The sequence below is a fragment of the Hippichthys cyanospilos genome, chromosome 17 (assembly GCF_059441005.1).
Source record: "Hippichthys cyanospilos isolate Australia breed blue-spotted pipefish chromosome 17, RoL_Hcya_1.0, whole genome shotgun sequence".
NCBI classification, from domain to species: domain Eukaryota; kingdom Metazoa; phylum Chordata; class Actinopteri; order Syngnathiformes; family Syngnathidae; genus Hippichthys; species Hippichthys cyanospilos.
In genome coordinates, this window is record NC_142385.1 from 10,517,681 (window position 1) to 10,537,677 (window position 19,997).

The following is a 19,997-nucleotide window of genomic DNA, read 5'->3' on the forward strand; positions in this document are numbered from 1 at the left end:
GAAAAGATCTTGTCTTTGCATGAATGATGCTCATTCATCACCGCCCTGCCTTTCCCTCTGTATCTCCTATGTGTATGCGAGAAGATTTATCTTTAATTCTAATGGAGAGTCGGATGATGAAGGAGGGAGGGAGCGTGAGTGGGAGATGAGGAATTATTAAATGTCACCTCCAGTTTGATGCCACCGGAGGCTGAGATGTCATCTTTGTTTGGTGGGCTTACAGTTAAGTGTCGGTCACAAACGCTCGTCCCAAATGTTTGTCATTTCTTGGGAGAACATTTTTTTTTTCCTCCGAAATTCCAACGTTCACAAGAAAAAAAAGCACGGGCTTCGATGCATTCATTCGCTATTTGTTTGTTCGCGTGAGGCGATCGGGAGCGGGATTAGGGATTTTGAACGGGTTGATGAGTTGAAAATGATTGAGCTATACTTTTCTGTCAGTCGAATAAAGCTTTAGAAAAGGAGAACTTTCAGGCCTACTAGAATGGCGAGCTCATTGTCCTTAAACACACACACACACACACACACACACACACACACCTAAGGCAGCCATCTTTTAAAATTTGCAAGGAGGTGGACACCTCGAAATGCAGTAGCCATACTGGGCCAGTTGGAGGAATACTCAACAAAAACTATCCAACTATAGTCAAGACTTCAACAAGAAGACCTCACTGTAACAATACCAAAAATCAATTACCGTATTTTTTGTGTACCTAAAAGTCTTCTCAAAAGCTGACAGTGAGCCTTATAATCCCGTGCGCCTTGTACAGCGCATGAACTGCGAGTTTTCAATTTTAGGGACGCAAAAATAAACTTAATTGCCATGTAAATTCTTCAATTGTTACATTTCAGTTCGAAATTTATTATTTTTTACATTTTTTTATAGCACCCTGTTTGAAATTTTGATATACTATATACAGTACGCTCCAATTTTGAAGCAATCGATAAGGGGACAAAGCCAACAACCATGATGAATTTTTGCGAAAGAAAGTGCGATTTTATCAAATAAATCCAGAAACTGGTTTTAGGTTGTAATTTGATTTTAAAAAATCCACATTTAATATTTACTTGAATAATAATGATATTCTATTTTCCCGAACAGATCTACACAGTCAGTCTTTAATGTAATCAAGAGGTATTTTCTCCATTCTTTAAATAGTACTTTGCACAAATCATTTTAATTCTTCTGATTAAAAAGTTCGACTGACTTATCTGATTGTTTTGTTGACATTCCCTTTCGTACAGCTCCATCTAGTGGATGCACAACAACTCCAGCCACAAATGTAGCTTCTATACTATGCGCCGTATAAATCGCTGCACCCTATATATGAAACAGTTTTAAAATAGGCCATTCATTGAAGGTGCGCCTTATAATCCTGTATGCATTATGGTGTGGCTATCTACTGTTGCAATCTAGCTAGCTAGCCAGAACACCCAACCTATCATTACCAATTAGCTGGCAGTCCATAATGGAGGCTTGTGTGCTGTCTTTTCCTGTCAGCCAATTGAATTAGCACCTCCAAAAGTGTATGCGTGATCATCTTAGTACAGTAATAAAACATAGTTAGAAATGGCTTCAATCCTGTTAACAAAACAGCATCTGAGTGCAGGCCGCTCGATAAATCAAAGGTGGGTCATCACCACGTCAACGGGAGGCGCTTGCGAATCACAGTCTGAAATTGACACATCAGGGCTATGCAAATGAGACGATTCATCACGTGTTTGCTTGGATGGCTTATTTCTGTAAGATGGATAAAAAAAAGCATATTTTTGTTGACTCTTGCGATATTTGGTTTGCGAGTCACTGCTTCGCTATTTCGTCTTTACAGCAGTGGCGGGCTGCGCGTTTTTGCAGCTGGGTTTCCAATAGGGTCTTACCTGACTTAATCTATATTTAAATGCCATCACTAACATGTGGAAACTAATAACGTTAAAATATGCAACACAACGGCATAAACCGTCTCATGTGCGGTCCACATTGAAAGTCTACACGCCTCATTTCAAATGCCAGGTTTTTTTTTTTTGATAGGTGGAAAAAAAAAAGACCCTGATTGAGGTTGCACAAGTTTGCTTTCAGTGGTCGATAAAACATTTTTCCACAAGCGAGATTTGCTTACTTCCTTAACAGGCCATATTCATTTACTTATTTATTTTAAACTCAATGCCAGAATTAAAAAAAAAAAAATATCTACTTTTTTTTTAAGTGTTTTGCTGAAGGAAGGTCTAAAAATGGCTGGTACTAAATGAATTAAACTACAATAGCTAAAGTTATTGATTATTTTAACTACTTACATTACATGGTTAAGTACGACATTAATCAAGTACTTTAGGATATCAAGTACATAATCATGTACTGTATGTACTTAAATGCTAAGGTAATCAATTACTTTAGTACTTAAAGTGATTACTTTCGGTACTTTAGTACCAAAAGTAATCAATCGCTAAGCTTAGAGTAATCAGTTCCTTTTCAGTACTTTAATACCGAAAGAAATCACTTAAGTACCCAATATACCTAAAGTATTTTTGTACTTGATCAGCTAAAGTAATCAATTACTTTAGATATCAATTCTTAATTCATTTTGGACTGCAAATTTTTGACCCTCCCTATATATATATATATATATATATATATATATATATATATATATATATATATGTGTGTGTGTGTGTGTGTGTGTGTGTGTGTGTGTGTGTGTGTGTGTGTGTGTGTCCATGGGATTGGATGTCTGGAATCTTAAATAAAATGAAAAATGAGTCTTTGGGATTATTGAGTTAATGGTGGCAAATGTTCTGAAATTATGCACTTTGGTGTCATTTAATATTTTTCACTAGTGAGCCCGATTATTAATAATAATTTGTACAAATATTTTGCCAGTCAAAGTTGGCTGCAACATTTTTTTTCTTTAGCAACCGAACTATGAGGTGAATATAAAATGTAATGCAGATCATCAGCAAGCAGTACTGATTCAAAATGCCCAGAGCAGATTACAATTAACTTGGCAACAAAGAGGCTGAAATCCGATTGGACAAAAAAAAGAAAAAAAAATTGGTAGCATTCACATTCATCCACAGACGACAATGAAGACAGCGACACAGTCCAATGCTCACACGCTTAATTGTGTTAATGTTTGACTTCACAGAATCTTTCAAAGCTGTCACTTATACACATTATACAGTCCCACTTTCAATTACTTGGGAACACACGGCTCTCAAACACATATGCTGTACCTGGCACTCTGTGTGTGTGTGTGTGTGTGTGTGTGCGCTATCTTGTTTTTATGCGACAACGACACTGCATGAGGAAATGACTTTTTGTTTAGAGAAACAATGAATGATGAGCTTACGTGTCTTTACGCTAAGTTTTAATCAGTAAGTGAAATTTCAATATAACTGCGTGTGTGTTTGCGGCTGTATGTGTGTGAGGGACTTATTTGCACAAGTCTGTCAACGGCCAGTCGGTTGAAAAATTGAACATCTCCTCCCCCGACTCATTTTTTAACATGTCCGCAATAGTTTTTGGTTACAGTCACTGATTGCACTTCATCATGAGTTATTGTGAATATACGAAGAAGAATTTTGTTAGCGTGTCGACACGCACACAAAAAGCACTTGCGCGCTCATGCGCCAGGCTGCTTAGCATGAGTCAACATTAGGGGACTAAGAAAAATAAAAAGCACATAGTCCACTCATTACGCGCTGAACGGTGCCCAGTCAAGCAGATCCGAGGCGTGCGTGTGAATGAGGGCGATAAAGAGGGTGTAGCGTGTATGCGTGTAGTATAACTCAGGCCCACGATGCCAGTAGTTCACAACCTGGGGTAAGCGAATGAACTTCAAGGAGAACTTCAAGTCCGATTCAATACATTTTATTGCCATGAAAGGAAGAGTGCAGCTTTCTTTTCTAATTAAGAGCAAATTAATTGGAACATGAAGCAACTTCTCGGTAAATTGTATGATAGTGATTCCTATGCAAAACATTGTATGCGTTTACTTTGTTAAGTTTGTTAACTAGTGTTGCAATTTTCCAGCAATGCTTTGCACTGCTGTACTTTGCTGGAAAAATATTTCATAAGGTGTATTGAAAAAGTGTATTGATTTTTAAACATGTTTGGTAAGAGACAAAGACTAGATTAATCTCTTAGCTTTCCATTCGCTTTTGTAACAACTATGTTGCATCATAAAAAAAAAAAAAAACCTCATGGACGTTTTGTGTATATTTTCCTGAAAATGTTGGTTAAACCCAAAGCACTTAATTCGACATTGATACAAAATTAGTACATCATGTGTGTTCTGTTCAGTCCCCACCGAAAAGTATCAAGCTACCCTTTTTTTCCCCCTCTCATCTGGAAAAAGCCCTGAAAAGAAGTCTGACACGGGCGGTACTGCGGTCAAAAAAGCCCACAAACTCCTGTAATAGAAAACCACAATTAGAAGTCATTTCAAGAGGCGACAAGCTACTGTTTCGTACGCTTTGATACAACCGTGTGCTGCTGAAAGTCTTTTTTTTCCTGTTGCATGGAAAGTGACTTTAGAATTTTAAGTTAATGTAATGTAATGTAATGTAAAATTAAAAACAGTTTTTTGTCCTTAATGTATGAGTTGGCATGCAATTGCTATGGTATTTGAGTTTGCTTTATTATAGCATTTTCAAGGAAGTCAACCCAAAAATGATCTTTACAATAAAATGGTCTTACATAAGGTCAGTTTCTTTAAAAAAAAAAAAATCAATTAAATTAATGTGGTAACTATGACACCCGTTCAAGTACGAGTAACATAAACACATATGACAAGGATGTCCATATGACGTCATTAATAATACCACACAATGCATTCTGCTAACTGAAAAATAAAATTTTTTAATCTATATTTACTGTTGACCCTTTCTTTTGCGGGTAGCTACTGAAATGCATTAGCATCACAAAATCATTAGCAGTTACACTGCAACTTAAAGCCAAAGAAACAATTCGATCTGAGAAACTTCAGTAAGAATAAATTCTGTCTTAGCGTTTATCGGTATCCACCAACAAGTCATACCACTAGGCACCGATATTGAAAAAACAGTTACTAGCAAAACACTGTATTATAAGGCGCTAAATTTTTCAAATATGATACACTGCATTATAAGGCACACAGAATAGAAGCTACAGTAGTTGCTGGGGTTGTGTAATGCATCCACTAGATGGAGCTGTGCTAAAGCGAATGTAAAAAAAAAAAAGATAATTTAGTCAAACTTTTCAATCAGAAATTAAGAATAAAGATGATTGGTGGAGAGTACTCTGAAGAACAGGAAAAAAATACTTCTTGATTACATTAAAAGACTGATCAGAGCCAAGACGAATCAAGAACTGAAAAGAATATAATTATGATTCAATTCAATATTAAACTTAAATATTTGGATCAAATTGCAACCAAGAACCTTAAAATATATTGTTTTGTTGATTTAAAAACATTTATTTATTTGATGAAATCAAACTTTAAAAAAACAACAACAAAAAACTCAGTCTTTGCAAATTGCTTCAAAATTGAAGCATATATAGCGTATCAAAATTTCAGAAAGGGGCTTATATAAATCTTAATAGTAAAAAATACATTTATAACTGAGATGCAGAGGTAAAAACGGAATAATTTACATGGCGATTAAGTTATTTTAGGGTCCCCCCCCCCAAAATAAAAACTCGCGGTTAATGGACTGTACAAGGCAGCTTTTGAGAAAACCGAAGGCTTTTAGAGCCACAAATTATAGTACGGAAAATAAGGTAACTAGGACAGAGTCCCTGGACCTAAAGCTGGATTTCAAGGCTATGGAACAAAAACTGCGATTGCTTCCATCCGATTGGTTCTTAGAAAAGTGTTAAGGGAGGTTAAGCTTCGAGCGCTTCAAAAGCCATCGGCGTGGCTATTTAGTCGCAAGTCAAACTGATTAAAAATATGAGCTATAGGAGGCCTTTTGTTCAGCGCCTTCGCCGACGGGAATCCATTGAGGCCGTCTCCTCCCCCACCTGACGAGGACCAACGGCTTTGCACAAAGGGCGGCGCGTTGTCGTTCCGAAGGCGCGGGTCGGGGCTTTGGATATTTAAGATTTGAAATGATCATCTGCGTTGTCCATAAAACAAGCCAGCGTAACCCCGTGCCCCTTCGGCGCCGATGGCGGCCTTGTAAAAAGCCCGCATGGGCTCCTCCCCCCCCCGGCCGTATATCAGTCAGCCACCGCTACAAACACGCACGACGTCATTATGAGGCCGCTTGTCACTTTTCTCAGCGGGAAGGCGCATCTCGCGCCGCTTCTCATTGATGCCTTTGATTGGGCTTAAAGAGATTAATTGAATTATCCCGCATAGGTGAATAAATATAGCGGCAACGAGGAGGTGAGAAAACGAACTATTCATTATCTTCCCAAAAATGTAAATGTTCTAACTCAAATGGTGAGGAATCCAATTTTCAAGAAAAAAGATTGGAGCAAAAAGGCATCTACTTTTTTTTTTTTTTTTAACCGTTTTTGCCTTTGACTAAACAGCATGTCAGCAGGGGCCCGACTTTGTAAACGGGCCGTGTGTCCGGTCAAGGCTATGAGAAAAAAAAAAAATGACATGTGAGTGGGAAGACAACTGAGGTTGTTTGCCATCAGGTGTGTGTGTGTGTGTGTATGTGCGCGTGTGAAGATATCTCCAAACATTTGGACCCCGGAGATAACAACATGCCAGAGAGAGACGGGCGGGGGGGGATGAGTGTATTTCCTCAGGACCACCTAAGCTTCCTAACCGAGATATTCCCAATCGTTTGTGTGTGTGCGAGACAGTCCAAGAAAGAGTGTGTGTATCTGTGCCCGAGATAAAAGGCGGCGAATCAGAGGTGTCCCTCATCAGACTTCCTCATAGCTGAAGCCGGCTCCCTAATGTGAGTGTGTGTGTGTGTGTGCGCGCACCTCTTCGTCCACGGAGATCAGACCTACACAGGAGTAATGAGCTGCGCCGTGTTGTGTCTATGTCATTCATCCTGCATGCATGCGAGCGTGCGCGCGCGCCGCCGCATTAATTGCACGCCGAGTCCTTGCTTAATAACGCCGCGACACGTCAACTCAATCACGCGGCCTCCTCTGCATTCGGGTTTTGCAATTTGGCTTTTAAATGAAATAAACGAGCTATCGGGGAGATCTCCGGGATTACGGTTATCATTAGGCCGCCCCCCCGCCCCCGGCCCCACCCTTGAGCGACAAACGCCACCCCCTGATTGGTTGATGACTTCGCGGCGAGTGGCACTCGTCCTATGGGGTCGTCTGGCGTAAGCGGAATGCAGAGGCTAATGAGGCGCAATTACAAAGCGCGCATCGCCCACTGTTTTCATGACCACCCCTTCACAGAGTCATTCATGCGCCCACATACTACTGGCATATTAAGGGGAGATGAAATTAAAAATAAAAAAAAAAGAAAAAGATTATTATGAGTATTTGAATAATTATTCAATCAAGGCGACTGTGCACAACCGCTGCGAAAGATTCAAAACCAGGTAGTGTCATGCGATACCAGTGCTTCTCGGTTATTTTTTGCAAAGAGAACCCCCCCCCCCCCCCCCCCCCCCCCCCCCCCATGCCCCAACGCGCCGATTATAAATATCATTATTATCGATAAAAATTGTAGAAGTATACCTAAGCCTTTTTAACATTGACAAAAGAAAAAAAAGCAATCTAAATCAACTTTCAACAACGGTTATTTTTTACAGCGTTTATACAAGTTACAGCTTAGTCTGAAACTGATTAAAAAAAAAAAAAAAGTGCATCAAAGTGCCGGAAAAAAAGAAGAAAATTCTTATTTTATTGCAATTACACTTCACATGACAAAAAAAGTTTTTTTGCCTTCATTATTTTAGCCCATAAGGTTGAGTTGAAAATTGGATTATAAGAAGATTGGTTTACTTTTACCAAAGGTTGGTTTATGGACAGCGGATTGGGTTGCTGGTTGCATTTTGAGCCAACTGAGTTACTTTTACCCGAGGTTGGATAAATTATTTTGTCCCTTCCAGTTGGGTCTAAAATTGGCAGTGAGTATCGAGAAAGGATTGGGTTACTTTTACCTAAGATTAGGCTAATTATTTTTGAGCAGCAGATTGGGTTGAAGATTGCATTTTGAGAACATTCTGTTACTTAGATTCATAATTTAAAACTGGGAGATTGGGTTCAAAATGAGATTAGTGGGTTATTTGTACCCAGGTTGGGCTATACTCAGCAAATTGTACAGAAGATAGGATTTCTAGGTTGATTTTGGCCCAGGAGTTTGGGTTGAAGATTGGATTTTGAGATTATAGGATTAGTTTTACCCAAATATTTTGACCCAGTATGATGGGGTGAAATTGGATTTTCTTCCGATTGGATTACCTGTACCCAAGATTGGGTTGATTATTTCAGCCCAGGAAATTCTACTCAGATTAGATTTTGAGCAGATTGGATTCTTACCTAAGGTTGAAGTAATTATTTTTACCCATTAGATCGGATTTAAATGATTCTTATGTAAGGTTGGTGGGTTAATTATTTTGGCCCAGTGTGTTGGGTTGAAGCTCAGATTTAAATTTAGACTTCGTATTTGGAACGTGGCAGTGTTTCAGTTTCGCTTTTGCTTGAGAAGCTGGACCTGAAAGCCATCATACACATTTGGGAGGAACCACATCAGAAATTGTCCAACTTCTTCATGAATACAAAACGAAACATCAAAATCTCATTTTTTTCCCCAAATCGCAGGCGTCCCAATACTTTTAGCATCTCATTTTACCCCAGCGCCACCTTACAGTACACTAGCCCGTATGCAAAAGCATTTACAAAGAAGGTGTCAATTAGACTGACTAATTAATGACAAATGGAAGTCCATCCTTTATGTCCACCCTCAAAGGAAAGCTGAAGAGCTTTCTGAGTGCGGCACATCTAAGAGAACGATTCCTTTGCGGCCTTCCCCTCTTCCCTTTGTGGCTTTCACCGAATCCTTCTCCCATTGTCTTCGACCTCTGCAAAATAATCTCACTTAGTCTTTTTCCCTCTTCACGCTCAAGCCTCCTTCTTTCCCCCAGCGGAGCTCTCTCCGCCTCTATCCCATCCATCGATGTTTTCCCCTCCATCAAGGCCCCTGTGATGCTTTTCTTCTTTTTAGCTTTTCCCTTTGTCTCCCACCTTTTGTGTTTCCGCCACAGGTAATGCACTCTCCCGGCGACACACATGTACACACGCTACGGACTGAAGAGTGTTTTGGAGGGCTGGCGCCAACACTGCTGATGAACGCTGTATATGTCAGCGCTACAAGTGTGTACAAATCAGGTTATATTAGCTCGGAAATAGTCTCCAAACCACTGGGAAATATGCAAAGTAGAACATGCTACGAGGGGATTTGTTATTTCCTCTGTCGGGCATAAAATAAAGCATCTTACAATTTGATAAGTGTTTGTTGGGTCATTTATTTAGTTAACAAGCCAAGGAGGACCCGTTGAGTTTTAGCGCTGGATTTTTTTTTTTTGTTTGTTGTTGTTTTTTTTTTTCTCTGTTGCAGTCTGCTTGCATCGGGCCAAGAAAGACAGGAATACATGAGATCAAAACTACTTGGGAATTAGCGCCCACGACAGGCCTGGAGTGGAACAGAAAATATTCCCCAGAGGTTACAAAACAGTGGCAGTGATGTCACAGTGATGTTCATTTTTTCTTCTGTCCTGCTGCAGTAGTCTGTCTGCCTGTGCTGAAAAAACACCCCCACAGCATGATGCCACCACCACCATGCTTCGTGTATAGATGGTAATGGCTCGGTTAAGACTGGTGCCTGGTTTCTTTCATACATGATGCCTGAGTTCAATCTGTGTCATCAGACCACAGAATTTTGGTTCTCATGGTTTGAGACACATTTAGGTCGGGCTGTTGTTCTCCCTTTACAAAGGAATGGCTTTCATCTGGCCAATTTACCATACGGGCCTGATTGGTGGACTTCTGCAGAGAGGGTTGTCCTTCTGGAAGCGTCCACAGAGGACACCGGATTTCTGACTGTCTCCGACAGGCCGTTGGCCCAGATTGCTCAGTTTAGACGGCTGACCATCTCTCGGGAAAAGTCCTTGTGGGTCCCAACAACTTCCATTGACAAATAATGGAGGCTACTGTGCTCATTGGGACCTTCAAAGAATTCTGTCTCACATGTCTACTTGGCGTTTTCGCTCAGACGTGCACATTCAAATGAGGGACCTTATATAAACGGCCATGTGCATTTCCAAATCATGTCTAATCAACACATTTGCAGGAAAAGTGATTAAACTTTAAGGTCTCATAATCCTTCAAGCAATGGATAGTTAAACACAAACAGTGAAGCAACACATGTAGACAGAAAATACGGCAATTTTAATATTCATATAAAAAACGACTAATCCCGCTGCAATGTTACCGAGTCAGTAGGTGTGAAATTCTTGAGTCTGCATGACTTTTTATACTGGAAATTTTAAAAATAACTGTTTTGGACTGTTTGATTCAGATTCGGTTTCCATTAGGTGATCTACTTTTGCGCGACACTCCAATAAAATGCTTTGGTAGCAGTTTACAAACCTGCAATTTTGCGATGGAAATTTCTAACCATTGAAACTGCTTCCTACGCGTCCTTAGAGGACACTGATTGGACTGTTAGTTTTTAGACAGGACATAAAAGTATCTGTTTGAAACTTGATTGGAGTTCACATAGCTGTGTTGTCGCCAATCTGCATGCCTTCACAAGGTTATTGGAGCCCATCAATAAACCCGTTTATATCTCATGTATTTTGAAGCTCCGGTCTGTTTGGGATCTTGGAATGGTTTGAGTTTTTCCTTCCCTGATGGCGCCACTTCTTTATTTGCATGTCTCTCTTGAGAGACGTTAAGGTTCCCTCTCAACACTTTTCAGGGCGGAAAAACCTCAGAGGTCATCACAGTCACTCATCACCGAGACAACCTCGTGCTAGATGGCTAAGGTTGCAACACGCACTTCACTCTTCCACAATATTCAATATCAAAAGATCATTTCAGTCCCGTGTAATAAACACTATCTAACCTCAAACGCTAATCACCCGAGGACGGGGTAAGTCACGTGTGCAAGACATAAGACGGTCTCAAGTCTTAACCTTCAGTTTCAAGTAAGTCCCAAGCTACTGTGAAAACATAAATCAGGAAAGTAGAGTCAAGTCATTATGCGGGTTGAGCAAGTGATAAATCAAGTAAAATTGGACAATTTTGCCCATTCATGTGGTCGACTGTACTACTGCTCCTCTGCGTCAATGTTTTCAGCTTGAAGTCGAGGAATCATTAATAAGATGTTTTAGCACAATGCCCTCGTTAAGTTTGGGCCCGTTTAGTTTTTTTTAACTTAAACCAGTTCATGGCATATGCTAGGTCTGGGTTAGCTGTACTTAGTTTACTAATGACTTTGACCTGATCCTAGCATAGCACATTAGCATAGAATAAATAATCTTGAGTCAACTAACCAACCAAATGAAAAAAAGTTATGGGTACTCACATTTTTTAATGGTCCTAAACTAGTCTCCATATTAGCCATTTCCTTTCTGTCTTCTATGTTAAACATGTAAATGACATGAGTCTGGCTTAATGTTTGACTAGCTATTATGATATTAGCATTTGGGATGCCCTGATCATCAGATTTGTTCTTTTTTTGAAAGAAATCTGAAGCAATTTAACAGCCTGTTAATACTCGATCTTGTTCAGTCGCAAATGAAGGCACTTGCTTGAAACTAAACCACTGCCCGTCATTCCACATCGACGGAGTCGTGGTGTTACATAAGGTTGGTGTGCTTATGGCTGCGAGTGAGAGAGCTGTGCGGAGACGTACATGCGGGTGAGGGGGAGGGTATGTGAGCGGATGCATGAGGGAATAAGAAAGAATGACAGCACAAGCTGAGCACCGTTTGCAATCAGCCGAAAAGGATGTGATCAGAATCTGGACATTCCCAGTTAGCATCGCTAAGCTATCTTTGCTAGCTCTCTAGTGACAGGTCAAGTTAGTCGTAATATTTGTTGTCTCTGTCATGCGAGTTTGCGCCCATGACAGGTTTTATCAGTACATAATAAAACAAATTCATTTTGGTGCTCCAGGTTTGATAAGGTAGCATCTGTGCTCCTCGCGTAAGCTACGTTTGTACACGCATAAAAAAAATATATATATATTTTATGCCAAACTCAATTGCTTCACAAGATTTCCAAGTGTAAAATTGGCGACAGTCTGACTCAAGTATTCCGCCCGTGCTCATCACACGCACCGTTCCAGCTTGTTTTTTACATGTACAAGTGCAAATTTAAGGCGGTAAGACAAGTTGAGGTTGTTCATATCAGGACCCGGCCAGTCAGCAGTTGCTGACTTTATAACAAACATGGCGAGTATCTGAGCAGAGGGGGATATTTAGGGAGAGATAGAGAAGAAGATGAATGATGGTGAGAAAGATGGATGAGAGGGAGATGTGTAAAAAGAGAAGGCTGCTGGTGTCGAAGCGAAGGCTGTAAAGAGAGCGCCGCGCTTTTTTGCACGCGCGCCAACGATACGGGGAGTTTATTTTTATTTTTTTATTTTTCGGCCTTTTGATGGACAGCTTAACGCCGGGCTTGTAAAAAGGGCCGTGCAAAATGTTTCGCGTGCCGAGGGACATGTGAGGGGGAGGCGGGAGGTCGCTGACACACACATACATGTAAACTTACACACAATAAACGGGAGGTGCGGAGCCGCGGCATTATTTATCGGAGGTCATGTGGTGTGGGTGATCAGTCACTGGGTGGAAGGGCATCATCGGAGGCTAAAAGCAGAAGATGTTGTCGTAACGTTTTCCCCGATTAATGTCTCGCCCCTGTAAATTTGCAAGATTTTACTGTGGGGGGCATTTTTGCAACTTTGCAATTTGTTTCGTAGAGGCTTGAGCAACAAAACTGAGCGGAGCTCTTGTATGAAATAATCAAACGGGCTGTGAGCTTGTGCAACATACGCTCATTGGATACTCCATTAGGAGTCATAGAATACACATTGCAAAAACCGGGCGAAATGAGGACTATATTACCGGCATTAAACGAAATGATCTGCCGATAGAGCAGGAAATTTTGACTAGAGTTGCCGTTATGCGAGTGGGGAAAACGTAGCAATGGTGGGTCATCAGTTGCGATTCTGAAATATGTCTTCAGCAATTGAGTGGGACATGCTTCTCATTGATGTGCCCCTTGCGAAATGATTTGAGTCAAGTACTGCCTGCCAGAAAGTTTAGTCACTAATGACAACATGCATCCGAATGAAACTTCACAAAAAAACAGGAGTTACTTTCACGATTTAGCAAAAATCAAAATGAGCAAATACATTTTGTTGGGGACTAGTAATCTAAAATGAACACAGTGGGCTTCATGCTCCAATTCATTTGCTCTTAATTTGAAAAGAAAATGAACACTTCCTATCACCAATTTAGGCAGTTGAACGTGGGCATTACATCTGCTTTAAGTTGCATTTAAAAACAAAACATTGAATTAGATTTGCTGATACCGGCAGAAACCCTCATAACTCTTTGAATGCCAAGCGTTATCAGAAAAGGAAACCTTTAGAGGGCCAGTCGATTTATTTTCTGTCACCTTTCAAGGACAACAGACTCTTGTGTGCTTTGTCTATGTAAATATGGGTGTTATCATATGAAAGATTGACTTCCATTTCTTACATGTGTGTAGGTAACAGCTGTGTTGTAAGTGTGGAAACACTGCCATCCAATGGTCACAGTTATCACCACAGTGCTTAACTGACTTATGTTGGGTAAGCATTAGTCAAGGGTGTCAGCTAACCTCCATAAAAAAAACGTATTTGACGAGATTTTTACATTATTATTGTTATTACTATTTTTAAAAGAAAAGAGTTCTCTTTTTGGGAACTGCCGTTATAAGTCATATGAATGGTAGAAAACGTTTTGAAATTATTTGTTTTGCTTTCATCTTGTCGTTATTAAATGGTAACATGAAGATGTAAAAATAAAAATGTTTATTCAAGCAATCTGTTCTCAAATACTACTTGACGCGCCATCTAGCTGGCCAAAAATGACATCGGCATTTTTCCGTCCTTTGATTGGTTGATCGATCAAACCAAGCCAAGTTTGACTAGAAAAACACATATTGTGTAGCAATTGGCACAAGATAAATATATTTTTTTTCATTAATAGTGGAATTCAGAGCTAGATTAAATCCCCACTGAAAGCCCAGACATCAAATACCTCCACTGACATATAACGTAGCATTCCCATTTTCCTTGAGCGAAATGGCTCCATTAAGGAGAGCCCCTATGGCGCTCGGTGTTGTCCAGCCCAAACATGCAGAATGCTGGTGACTCACGGGAAATGAAGGCATCATATTTAGTACAAGCACAACCAGAGGGCAATTTTGGAGAGCAGCCTCTCCGTCATAATAAGGAGCCGCCACTCAAAACGGCTCCAACCGACCTGCGGCTCATTGCGACACGGACGATCCGGCTCGACTGGGATTCGAGACGCAGTTTGCTAAATTGAGGGGAAAGGGCCGAAAAACAAATGGCGAAACTGAAACGGATAGGCCCCGGATGAAAATTTTGAGAAACACGTGCGTTTTAATAATGAAGTGAGGTGGGGGGGGGGGGGGGGGGGGGGGGGGGGGGGGGGGGCTCAGACAGAGAGGAGACATCTTGTCATTGCTAAAGGAGAGCCACGGAAAGATGGACAAAGGAGACGTCCCGAGGGACTGCGTACTCATTCTGCATGGCTGCCTTGCCGTCGCCATGGCAACTGGACATGTGTGTACATTTGTACGCGCCGTGGTGACCAACAGTGAGCTGCGTGAGGGTGTTATGGGGGGGAAGATAAAATGTGTAGGTGCCTCCTGCTGTGTTAGCAGGAATACTTTGAAAGTGGCTATGATCACATTCCACGTCATCATACGTGTGTGTGTGTGTGTGTGTGTGTGTGTGTGTGTGTGTGTGTTTTACAGACCGAGCATGTCTGTAGAATGGAGAGATGTTATCATTTGAAAGCAGGACCCGCAGTCGATGAGTGATCTGCTGCGATGTGTGATTGATGAACGGCGGACTGATGAACACTTGATGAGATGAAAGGTTAAGGAATACACACACACACACGCGTATCCAAGCCATGAGTAAGGCCTTATATGTACATGAACAGAACAAGGGTGGGAAAAGTTTGATCAAAAGTCAATTAGCGTTACGATGTGGATGACGCTTAATGATGAGCTGGGCATTTTTTTTAATCGCTTGAATTCCTCACCTCTTCATGTGTTTCAAAGCGGTCACATTAGAATGCGTTTCCAAACTTTTGACCGGGATTGTAAAGCTTACAGAACAGTGCTCTTATTAACAAAGTTGTTCCCATGTCAAGACTGATTTATAGTCTTGACAATAGATAGCACAGGTGTGCCTAATGATGTGGCCAGTGGGAGTAGAAGCACATCATAAAATAATAAACAAAGACATCCTTGAACATTGATGAGTTTAGAGATAAAATGTTCCACGCAGGGGAAGCCGGGCCGTCATAAACATTCCTGCTGTAAAAATGTTTTTCTTATGCGTCCATCCGTTTTGACAGCGCTCTTCCATCTGTGTCACGTGAGGGCACATATTGGAAGAAGAATTTTTAGATTTTGCATAAAGATTTTGCATAAACAGGTTAGTGGTGGACGGAACTGCAAATGGAAACAAACTACGGATTTGGTGTGAATATTTAAATATAATCTAAATACAATTTAGTAAAAATAATTTGTAAAAATTGCAATTAATCGTCATAATTTGTGAAAAATTTTGTGATTAGTGAAAAATGTAGTCACGCGACAGCACACACCACATTCATATATATATATATATATATATATATATATATATATATATATATATATATATATATATAAAAGTGCTGTCAATGATTACATTTTTTAAATCACTAAATTTTACACAAATTATCACTAATAATTGGAATTTTCAATTGCAAGTATTTTCTCCTGCTGGTAAGATGATAATTACTTGAGTAGAAGCTTGAAATTACCATAAAATCATCAATAAATAGCAATTTATTTCAAAAACTATCATAATAGTTTCGCTTAAAGTGGTTAGGGTTAAGCTACGGTAATGATGTAGTTTTCCAATGAGCCATCAAACAACTTTTCAAAATCAAACTAGGTAAAGGTCCATCCATTTCCATCTTTGTACCGGCGACTCCTTGAAGTTTAGTTGCAAAGTTCACCAGAGTTAAGCTGCCACAGGAACCAAACAAACCTGAGTTAGCAGAGTTTTTTTTTAAGACGTTACTTAACACTTTACCCTAAGCAGTAAAAATAAATTGCGAACATAAAGGGATGACTGAAGAGCATCCACTACTTCAAAGAAAGTTGTTTTGAGTCGAATTTTCCTGACCGACGGGGATCAGTTCCATAAAGTGAAGTAAATACTGACCTCCATGCACTTTTCTACGACTATCTGATGTATCGACACATTGCTGGATTTTTTTCTCCAAAGGTGAAAATGCATTTCAGGCGTGTTGGCTCACGCAATGTGCATTAATCTTAATCTGGCGTGCTGGCTGTCAGTTGACATGACACAGCATCCACGACCTTGAAGGTAAACGGCGGTGTTTACCCCATAACGCTCTTTGTGTGCCTTCGCGCCACGACGAAGCGACAGAGGCGCCTCCGTCAACACCTTTTCTAATTACATTTCTGCAATTTATCACCATGGCAACCGCAATTTGACATCAACCTCGTTTGAATGGCGCCGACGCAATCGATATGTGTTTAATTGCCTCGGATGTACACTATGCGCAAAGCCTCGTTTTTGAAATGCAAGGAGGTCAACAGGTAACGTGAAGAATCTCATTAATTACGATTCCTTTCAAAAGACAAGGTCTCCGGTCTTCTATCTCATGTCAATTGTGATCAGGAACTTCAATGTGTTCGGTTGAGGCGCGCAAAGCTCGTTCATGTATGGAAAGTCAATAATTCATCTGTAATGTGGAATTTTTCCAGCATGTTGGCTGTGACATGCATGAGGTGTTGGAGCGGATAAATATTACAGTAGACTTCTCTTAAGTTTTCTGGTGTGAAAAAAAAAAAAAAAAAAACTAGTATGGGGCCACTTGCGCCACTGTGAAAATATCATGTTCATTTAGCCATGCATTTTGATTTGTGTTTTTATACACTTAATATACTGTACTGGCATTATTTGTAGCTGGAATAAACGCAAAACTCAAAGACTCAAACCCAGGAAATCTCATTGAGAGGCAGACATGCTATCCACTTGGTCAGCACTGTTGTGTCTTGGCCTTGCAAGCTCCAACTCAGCCATGATGTCTATTGGCCGTGTCTAAGACGAGTCTGTGTCAAATGCCAAGGAGTCAAAGCCTGCGATGCCAAAAAAAAAAAAGGAGTGGTGCAACAACTTTACACAACTTTATCTTAGATTTTCAACCCAATTTGGGACAAAATTATTAACCCAAGTTTAAAATGGCCGAGTTCAAGACACGTCTGAGACAAAGGCCAAGGAGTCTGTCTGAGTATGTTTGAAAGAAAATTATGTTTGGGTTATTTTTTTATGCTTTGTGATTTTTCATTCATTGCTTCTCTCTTTTTTTTTTGTTTACTGTATGTCATTGTTTTTTTCATTTAATTATTTTTTTCATATGTTGTTTTCATTTACTTTGTTATTTAGCTTTTATTTTTTATTTTTTGACAGTTTTGTTTTTTCATTTATTATGGTTTTGATCTGTTATGCTGTATGGCATTTATTATAGATTTTTTTCATGTATGAGTTTTTTTTGTTATGTTTTTTGTTTCATATATATATATATATATATATTTTAAATTCTTTATACTATATTATATAGTAGGCTGGATAAAGAAATTAATGTTTGGGGTTTTATTTTTTTTTGGATTGTATAAAAATTGCTTAACCATGTTCCACAAACGTTTTGTGAAAAATACATTAATTTAAATGCCAGCTTTTTAAGGAATCTCAATAACAAAACAGAAGATTAACAGCTTGAACATATCTCCCTTGAATATGTTGTGTAATGGGCCGGGAGCAAAACAAGTTGTAAAAAAAAAAAAAAAAAAAAAAGAGGGCGGGGGAAGTGGGGGGGTTTGTTGGCATCGTCGTGTAGTCGCAGAACACGGACGAGACTTCCACCCAGCCAAGAAGCCATGATTTATGTACGTGTACCATCTGTTAGCGCAAAATGCGTTGCACAACCACCAGTGAGTCGGACTGACTTTTGTAACACACACACGCGCACTCACACACACACGAGCACATACACACACAATGCCCGCAGATAAGATGGATACTAGTGACGAGCTGATGCGGGCTCATGTGAACGATAGATGGGGCCACGCGGAAAAAAAGGGCTGATCTTCTTACAGCTACTTTCAGTGACCTGATTGCACCCCAGCACACGCATACAAACGCGCACATTGAAACTATCTGCAAACACGTGCAGCATCTCAGAGCAGCTGGCAACCATTTATTTACCTCGGTGACAGGTTCAGCCTGGGTCTAAATGGAGAGCTTTCTACGGACACGCTCGCACATTGCTACTTCACCTCTCACTCACTTTCTTTCTGTGCCACACACACATGCGCACTGCAGCATCGATGCAAGCGATAAATGCAAAAAAAAAAATGACGTGGCGAGCAGAATGTGATGGATAACCTCCGGACTCGTCTCAAGTGCGGCGCCCAGCAAGAAGCCCGAAAGAAAACATCACAAAGAAAATGGATGCGCCTTTGTCTCACGCAATGTGCAAACTTGAACACGGCAAAATACTCGGCGAACCGGCGTTGCAACTTTTTCTTCTTTTCAGGCTAGTTGGCAGAGGTGGATTACATGACGAGGCTCAAGATGGACTTTAGGCGCCAAATTTTAGGACAAGGACCTCAACTGGCTAAAACTAAAAACTCTTGAACAAACTTGACTGAATAAACAAGTCTTCCCTATGAACATTTGAACATCTGCTATTTGAATACAGAGTAGGGTTGCAATCAAATATCTCAATAATCAATGTATCTGTTGATTTTATCATCCATTAATCAGACAAAGTTATATATATATCTATATATATCTATATATATATCTATATATATTTAGATATACATAAATTAGGGGTGTGGCCTAACAAAAAGACTGAGCAACTGCAAAAGGTGACATGACTGCGTAAATCCACCTCCCACCCCCACAAAGATATGAATACCTGAGCACAAATAAGCCCGCGGCATGTTTGCCCCGACTGCATGAAAAGCCCACCCTCATTAACCCGAAGGGCACTCTCATACCCCAGCCCGCCCCCCACCTTTCCAAGCCTCCCATTGTGCTCCTATCTCCCGCAGCATTCTGGGTAAAGTAGTCTAACAATGTCAGGCCAGATAAGCTCAATGCAAACGTGCTGATAAGGAGTAAAAGACTGCACTTAACGTCTGTGTGTTTTCAAGGTGTCGGTTGATTGGGGAGCCAATGAGGACGACTTAGTGTGCGTGTGTGTGTGTGTGTGTGTGTGTGTGCGTGCGGTCAAACTGGCTGGCTGTGGCGTTTCATATCTTTGTAATAACAAACTAAACAACTAAAACATGGTCGACAAAAAGGAAAGCAAACACACACACGCCATTGGACAAAGGCATGTGAATGTGTGAGGGATTTTAAACTGTCGCTAAGGCTCATTAGCGTTGTTTTTTCTAAGGAAGAAAAAACACGCGTCACTAGTTATTTCCTTGACTGAGAAGCTGGGCAAATATGCTTGTTGAAGGAGAGGCTATCAAATGGAAGTTTACGGCCTGCTTTAAAACAACACTGTACAGCTGTCTTCATGCAGCGGGCACACGGCAAAGCAGACTGCAATTTGAGGTCAAAGTTGAATCCTCCATCCAGACATTATTGTCGCAATAAGTCGCGCCTTCACAGGCTTTGGTTACAGTGCTATTTAAAAAAAGGTGTGAATATATCACAGGAAGTCTCAAATAAAATGGGAGT

General features: G+C 40.3%; 1 protein-coding gene across 1 annotated transcript in view; it reads right to left on the bottom strand.

Annotated features, from left to right (window-relative positions):
• Positions 1-19,997, bottom strand: part of fscn2b (fascin actin-bundling protein 2b, retinal) — a 46,910-nt gene that overhangs the window by 26,834 nt on the left and 79 nt on the right. The gene's annotated exons all lie outside the window — the stretch shown is intronic.